The 7203-nt window shown below is 37.6% G+C and overlaps 1 pseudogene; it reads right to left on the bottom strand.

Annotated features, from left to right (window-relative positions):
• Positions 1 to 230: 230 nt before the first annotated feature.
• LOC145103722 (phospholipase A1-Ibeta2, chloroplastic pseudogene) lies at positions 231 to 2037 on the bottom strand (annotated as a pseudogene).
• Between the last annotated feature and the right edge of the window lie 5166 nt (positions 2038 to 7203).

Raw genomic sequence — 7203 nt, 5'->3', positions numbered from 1 at the left:
CGGATCTTCACGGAGACATTTGTCTCTATCTCTCTCATCTTTTTTTATTTTTCTCTCTTTTTTACCAATGAAGACCATTTCCACAATATTGTAAAATGGTTATGGAATGATTTGATGAAGAAGTGGTTTGGAATTCATATGAATAAACCCTATAGCCTAACTATCTTCATTTGTTAAGTTATAGATCTTTATCGTTCATATAGACATCAACCACATCAAAAGGATATATATTAACAAGAAGTACGATGATCCTCCTTGAAAAAAAAATGTGAGAAAAGTACAAAAAATAAAAAGCTAAAAAGTTATGATGGACTTGGCAAATAATTAGACATTTGCATATTCCGTTCTAGATTTAACTTCAATCCCTTTGATTTGCTTGTATCCAGATTTAACCTCAATCCCTTTGCTTTGCTTGTATATAGTTTCTTCACATTTGAGTTCTGTTCACGTAGCAACTTCACTAAGCTTCTCTTTGCATTTGATCTAAATGGACAATTTGATGCTAAAAAACCATCCACCAAATGTAAATATGCTTCCAAGTCATGGCAACATGACACATCGGCATCCGGTTTCAAATATGGTGAGTTACTTGTATCAACCCGTAGTTCAGCCCCCACATGCGCATATGCCCACGGCATCGTGTTATCAATAATATTCAAAGCTACATTCATGTTTTTCGACTCACGAAGTTTTTTATCAAGTTCTTCATTTACAAACATTCCTGGAACGCGAGTGATGATATCTTTTGAGTTGACGATTCGCAGTACTTTCACCTGTTGGGAACTAAGCTTTTTCGTGAATGTTCGGTTCCCAACACGTGGGCCACCGAAGGTGTATACTGCTATTGGTGGAATGACCTGGGCACAAGTGCTCAGGTCATTTGCCACCAGTAGCGCTAGGGCCGCACCAAGGCTGTGGCCGGTGACAGTGATACTTAGGTTTTCGCCTTCGTACAACTGAGTTAACCGTTTGATTTCGGAAACCACCGACTCTCTTAGGCTTGAGACATGAGCTCCGGAGGTCTTGTAGAGGGTTAAAAAGCCACATTGCACTTTGGGTTGTCCACAGGATTGGTCTGGAATTTTTACGAGTAGGTCCCGCATGTTTTCAGCCCATTCGAGACATGTGGAGGTCCCACGAAGAGATATCACTATGTCACGTCTGCCCATTCTAGAGATTTCTCGTTGATCGTCACACACTGCTACGTAACCAATGCAGCTGGTTCGTTGAGTCATCCACTCGAGATCTGGTGCCACTTTATCGACCCAGTCCGGAAAACCTACGGAAGCTGTGGCGTACAGGGTCTTGGTGACTCGGTAGGATCTATCTGGGATGGCCACTTGCCGAGGTGATGGGGCTTCCTTGCCTGAGGTGGCAGGATCCGAATGAAAACAATGATATGCGGCTTGAATGAACTCTCCATACCGGACCATCTCTCGCCGGAGATTCTAGTCCAGCGGATCAAGTAAACCAACCCAATTATTGCTCCCGTGATACTCTCTCCACCTGGAAGCCAGGCTGTTTCGGGGAGAATATTCCATCCCGTTCTTCGACAACAACCGTTGGAGCCGGTTCAGCTGCCGGGGAGACATTTCCTCCGCTGCTTTATTTTCCGGCCAAATTTGAGGTAAATTTAGTCCCTCTAAAAGACCCCCCTTTCCTCTACTCTCCGCCTCCGGCAACCCATTATCAGCACTCACTTTGGGTTCCAATTGGATCACCTCAGGTTCTGTACCTATTAGTCTTTCAAGATTTGAAAGGTGTTTCCTTGTGAACTTGGTTCTTGATAAGCTTGTGGTTTTCATGGAGGTCTTCGATAAACAAGCTTTTGTTGCGAGTTTCACAGAATACCCATTACAATTAACGGCGAATCTTTCCTGAAATACGTCAAGATTATGCGCCGGAACTGTTGAGCCGATTTGCATCATGATTCTAAAATGATTAAAGATGGACCTTCTCACCTTCACAAAGAGAAAGAGAGAAAAAAAAAACAAATACACACTGTTGAGAGAGTGTGTGTGTGTAACTGTGTGTGGGGTGAACGGATTATGAGGTAATATATAGAGGAACAGAGGGTACAAAGTGTAAATAAATAGATCGAATTTTGGTTTAGTTTTACTCCTCCAAGTATGTGGGTTAGTCAATGTTACTTATTACATAACTTTTCAACATTTAGCGTCCCTCAAGATTTAATATTATTAAAACTAGCCTGGACTTATTGAAAAAATTTCCAATCACTGTAATTAGACTAGTCAAACTAGTCCTTGCATACAAATTACAAAACGGCAACCAAAACTTGTATCACGATAATTTGAAATATTTTTCTTACATTGACTCAAAGTATTTATTTTAAATAATCATTTAAGGCGTTGACCTACTCATATACATGTATAATGAAATATATTTTTAAATTTATATGTAAAACTTGTTTAGATAAGAACCACTCTTGTCCATGCCACTTGCAAGGTAAATTATAGCATTGCATATGTTTCACTAAACTCGATTATTAATTCGTACTATTAATATTATTTACCTAAAAAAGTGAAAAAGCATGGAGGATTGATCCTCCTTTTTATCTAGTGATGGAGCCATGATTTTGTCTTAAGATAAACCAAATAAGTTACAAAATATGAACAAATATCAAATACTTCAAATGGTAACAAAATGTAACAATGTATGATTTTAAAGTAAATTGTTCGTTTAAATTGGAAATAATTGTTGTAATAAAAAAAATTATTATACAAACCTGACGAACGAGGAATTTACTATGAAGATTGAAATGCAACTTGATCTATTCAAAAAATTGTTGCCTCAATTTTTTAATCGACGTGTCTCGACAGGTAAATTATTTCTTTTATTGTGAATTTAAAATTTGAATAGAATGGGTTATGTTACAATTCGCAACCTTAATGTTTTTTATTTAAAAAAAATATAAATTATTTATAAAATATATATTTCACTTCAAATTTATTACTTGTTTCCAGAAAAAAGATAAGCCGAAAGAGACATAGTCTTAATAAATAAGTGGGTCTTAGTCGTATCAATAAAAGTAAGGGGGGGCAAACTTGATTGATTTGAGTAAATATCAAAGGGCAAGGGGGCAAACTTGATTGATTTGAGTAAATATCAAAGGGCAAACCTGAAAATAAAACGTACTTCTAATGGTAAAGAGAATCAAAAGTAGGGTCGAAATGGAATTGAAAATGCATACGCGGTGTTTTACACGCATGCATTTCGTCTCAGTAGTTATAAACATGATTCGTCTTTCACATTTTGATTTAGAGAAATTTATAAATTTAGAAAAAAAAATATCAAATTTAGCCCACGATTTTGATTCGTCTCTCACATTTTGATTTGTTTAGCAAAAAATGTTAATTATTTTTTAAAAATAACAAAAAAAAATGTTCTTTCAAGAATTAGCCAATGAAATAGCAGATGATTAGTATGATTTTGGGATTTTGGCCCAATTGTCGGCTCATGGCCCCGACAAAAATAGTATCTATAAAAGTATTTTTTTTAAAAAACAAATAGCAGATTGGCAGCTACGATTTGCTTGCTCCCATGATTTGCAGTTGAATAATTTTTATTTTTAACTTTCCCAAAAAAGTGAATACGAAATTTGTTACTTTTGACTACGAAATCTGACATTTTTTACTATGAAATCGTACAATTATACTATATTATATATAAAAGTTATCTAAAAACTTTAGATTATCAAGCTATGAAATCATAGTCAAAGCTATGAATTCAAAGTGACAATACTTACCACAATTTGTAGTTGGATTTTTTTTGGTCGGGATTATTGTTTATAAGAGTAGAATTCATAGAAAACCAATGACATTATCGTCATTTTCTCATTTGATTAAGAGTATTATTAAGTATTATTGTTTACAGGAGTAGAATTCATAGAGAACCAATGCCATTATTATCATTTTCTCATTGTATTATTAAGTATGAAGATAATGTCAATTAATGGTTATAGTAATGATAAGTTTAGAAAGTTATGCAAATTTAAGTTACTGGATAAATATTACAAATATAAAAAACCTCGAAATATACAAAATCCAAAACCTAATAAAAATAGGTAATTATTTCTCCTTATTACCTATAACAAATGACACAAGGGACATTATACAAACGACTCATTCATTCTTATATTGTTCTATTGAATACAATATATATTTCTGTAATTAATTTATCCGCTTAGTAATTAAAGAATAACAATTTTTTTTAACTTTATTTCATATTTAGTAAGATGGAATGAATGGAACAATGACGAATAGAATAACAAAAAGTTTTAAACTAAATTAACTCATTCACTGATAACGGTGCTAAAAACTTGATGTATATATCCGTGAGGTGGTGGCACGACATGGGGTCCTAGTCTCACTAGTTTTTTATTAGGATGTTCGGTTCACTTCCAGATTCTGAAAGAGAATTTATGAGGAGTTGGGTATGCGACTGCACTTCAGTACGACTTTTCATCTGCAAACCGATGGTCAAAGTGAGTGGACTATCCAGACCTTGGAGGATATGTTACGGGAATGTGTACTGGATTTTGGTGGTAGTTGCAATACGTATCTCCCATTGGCTAAGTTTACTTACAACAACAACTACCACGCTAGTATTGATCGACCTCCTTTTGAGATGTTCTACAAGAGGAAGTGTCGGGCCCCGATATGCTAGGGCGAGGTTGGTCAACGAGTCATGGGTAGCACAGAGGTGGTGTTCCGGACTACCGAGTTGATCCAGTAGGTGCGCGGGAGGTTGCAGGCCACACAGAGCTGGTAGAAGAGTTATGCTGATAGGCGCAGATCGGATTTGGAGTTTCAGGTCAGGGACATGGTACTCTTGAAGGTGTCACCTTGTAAAGGTGTCATTCGGTTTAGGAAGTAGGGCAAGCTGGGTCCCAGATATATTGGTCCTTTCAGGATTATTGTCCGGGTGAGCAGGGTAGCATATCGTTTGAAGCTGCCCGAGGAGCTCAGTCAGATTCACGGCACTTTCCACGTCTCTCAACTGCGGAAGTGTTTAGTTAATGATTCTGCAGTGGTGCCAATAAAGGATATTCAGGTGGACGAGCATCTGAACTACATAGAGAGACCAATTGCGATCCTCGATAGGAAGACGAAGACTCTGCCAAGGAAGGATGTGAGTTTAGTGAAGGTGTAGTGGCAACACCGGAAGGGCTCTGAGTGGACATGTGAGCCTGAGGACGAGATGTGGGAGCATTACCCTGAGTTATTTGTTGCAGTGGGCTTCAAGGACAAAGTCTGATTCAAGTGGGGGTGAATTGTAACACTCGTGTTCCAGGTATTTTCATTTATGACTTCAATTATAAAATTGTTGCATTTTGGTCCAATATGTAGGGCGTAGATTGCAGCTACGCAGGGTGTAGTTAAGGAAATGGGACGCGGACATCCTATGTCGTACGTTGGGTGTACCATGCGTACGCAGGGCGTAATTCCGCTGATCTCAAACCCTAAATTTTAGGGTTAAGATCCCATTTAAAGGCCTTATAACCCTTGGGGTCTCCGTTTTCACTAGCCCCCACTCTCCCAAAGCACCATTTCGAAACCCTAGCCACCTTGTGAGGTTCTTGAGCTCTTAGAGTGATTCTTAGTGTGTTTTGGTGCATATTTAAGAATAATGAGTCCATTGGAGAGGTGTTGGGGAGCTTGGAGCTTGTGGATCCAGACTTGGTTTTTCATCTAGCATCTTTTGGAGGTATAAAGCTCTAAACTTTATGGCTCCTTAGTTTAGATCTAGATTTGGGTTATGTTTTGGCATGTTTTGGTCGCATGGCTTTGGATCTTGTGAGTATAAGCTACTCCAGAACCCTTGAGCATCATTTCTAGCCAATTTTGAGGTTATTAAGTCATAAAAATCGGATCTTGAGGTTTATAGTCCACCCATGCATGAATTGTTGGCCATTTTGTGAAGTTATGAACCTAGGGTTTGGTTTTGGACCTTATTAAGTCATGCAAAAGCTTAAAGTTGACAACTTTATCGGTTAATACCTTCCCAAGATTAAGATTTATGATTTGGACGTATGGTGTTTAAGCATTAAGAGCTTGAATGTGATTTTTGGGTAGGAGTGGAGTAAGTCGGGCGTACCCACCAGGTACGCATGACGTAAAGAGTTTTATCTCGAATCCCTTTTCTGTTGTAGTCCAGTACACATGGTGTAATGGGGGTATGCATGGCGTACTCCTAGAAGCCCATTTGGGTCATTTTTGGGCCTTGGGTAATTATGGGTTTTGGGCCATGATTAGTTGGGTCGAGTATGAGAAGGGTAAAATGGTCTTTTACCCTTAGTAAGATAGAATATGATTTAGACCATTGATTATGGGTTATTACCCTGATTATTAATTAGGGTTGATTTTGGATATGTTCAGTGTGAGGATTTGTGATAGTAGCAACTCGAATGTATGATTTGTTTATCATCAGATTGATGTGAGTCTCTTCACTATACTTGTGGATCAAAGACACCAATATCGCCCCAATGGATTATGTAGTAGGGTGATAGTTGTCTTTGTGACACTTACTAACATACATGTATGTGTTTTCACTTTTTTGTCTTCGTGACTCTTTCTAATATGAATGTATGCTTAGATGTAGGGGTAAAATAGACTCGTGCCAGTTGAAAGATATCGAGGGATTCGGAATGGACTTAGAGAGCCGGAAGGGACTCAGAGAGTCGGAAGGGACTCAGGGAGTCGTAAGGGACTCAAGGGTGAAATAGAATCGTTACAGTTTTAGGCTGATATATATATGAATGATGTGTATGTATGGTATGTGGTATTTTGGGGAACTCAATAAGCTTTGTGTTTATGGTTTATGTTTAAATGTTTTTTTAGGTACTTCCGGTTCGAAAGGGAAGAGCCCGATATGATCGCATTGCATGCACTAGTGTTTAGCATTTTAGATTTGGGATTATACTCTGATAATTATTTTTCCACATTATCATACTTTTGATGGTTTGAAATGAATGAATGATGGTTTTGGTTGACTTAAAAGCAATTTTTTACTTAGTATTGTTAGGATGTTACAACAGCTACCAAACTCGAGCCTACAAGAGACAATGATTCCAAAGCCAAACAATTAAGGGTACACATACCTAGAAACTAAGATATACACCTTACATAAATTGGCAAAAGGTTGACGCATTAATAACACTTCCAACCGATACAGCTCGAAACC

This window comes from Lactuca virosa, chromosome 4, assembly GCF_052849685.1.
Source record: "Lactuca virosa cultivar CGN04683 chromosome 4, Lactuca_virosa_CGN04683_v6, whole genome shotgun sequence".
Lineage (NCBI taxonomy): Eukaryota > Viridiplantae > Streptophyta > Magnoliopsida > Asterales > Asteraceae > Lactuca > Lactuca virosa.
The sequence above is the reverse complement of the archived record's forward strand: the minus strand, read 5'-3'. Positions and strand labels throughout refer to the sequence as shown.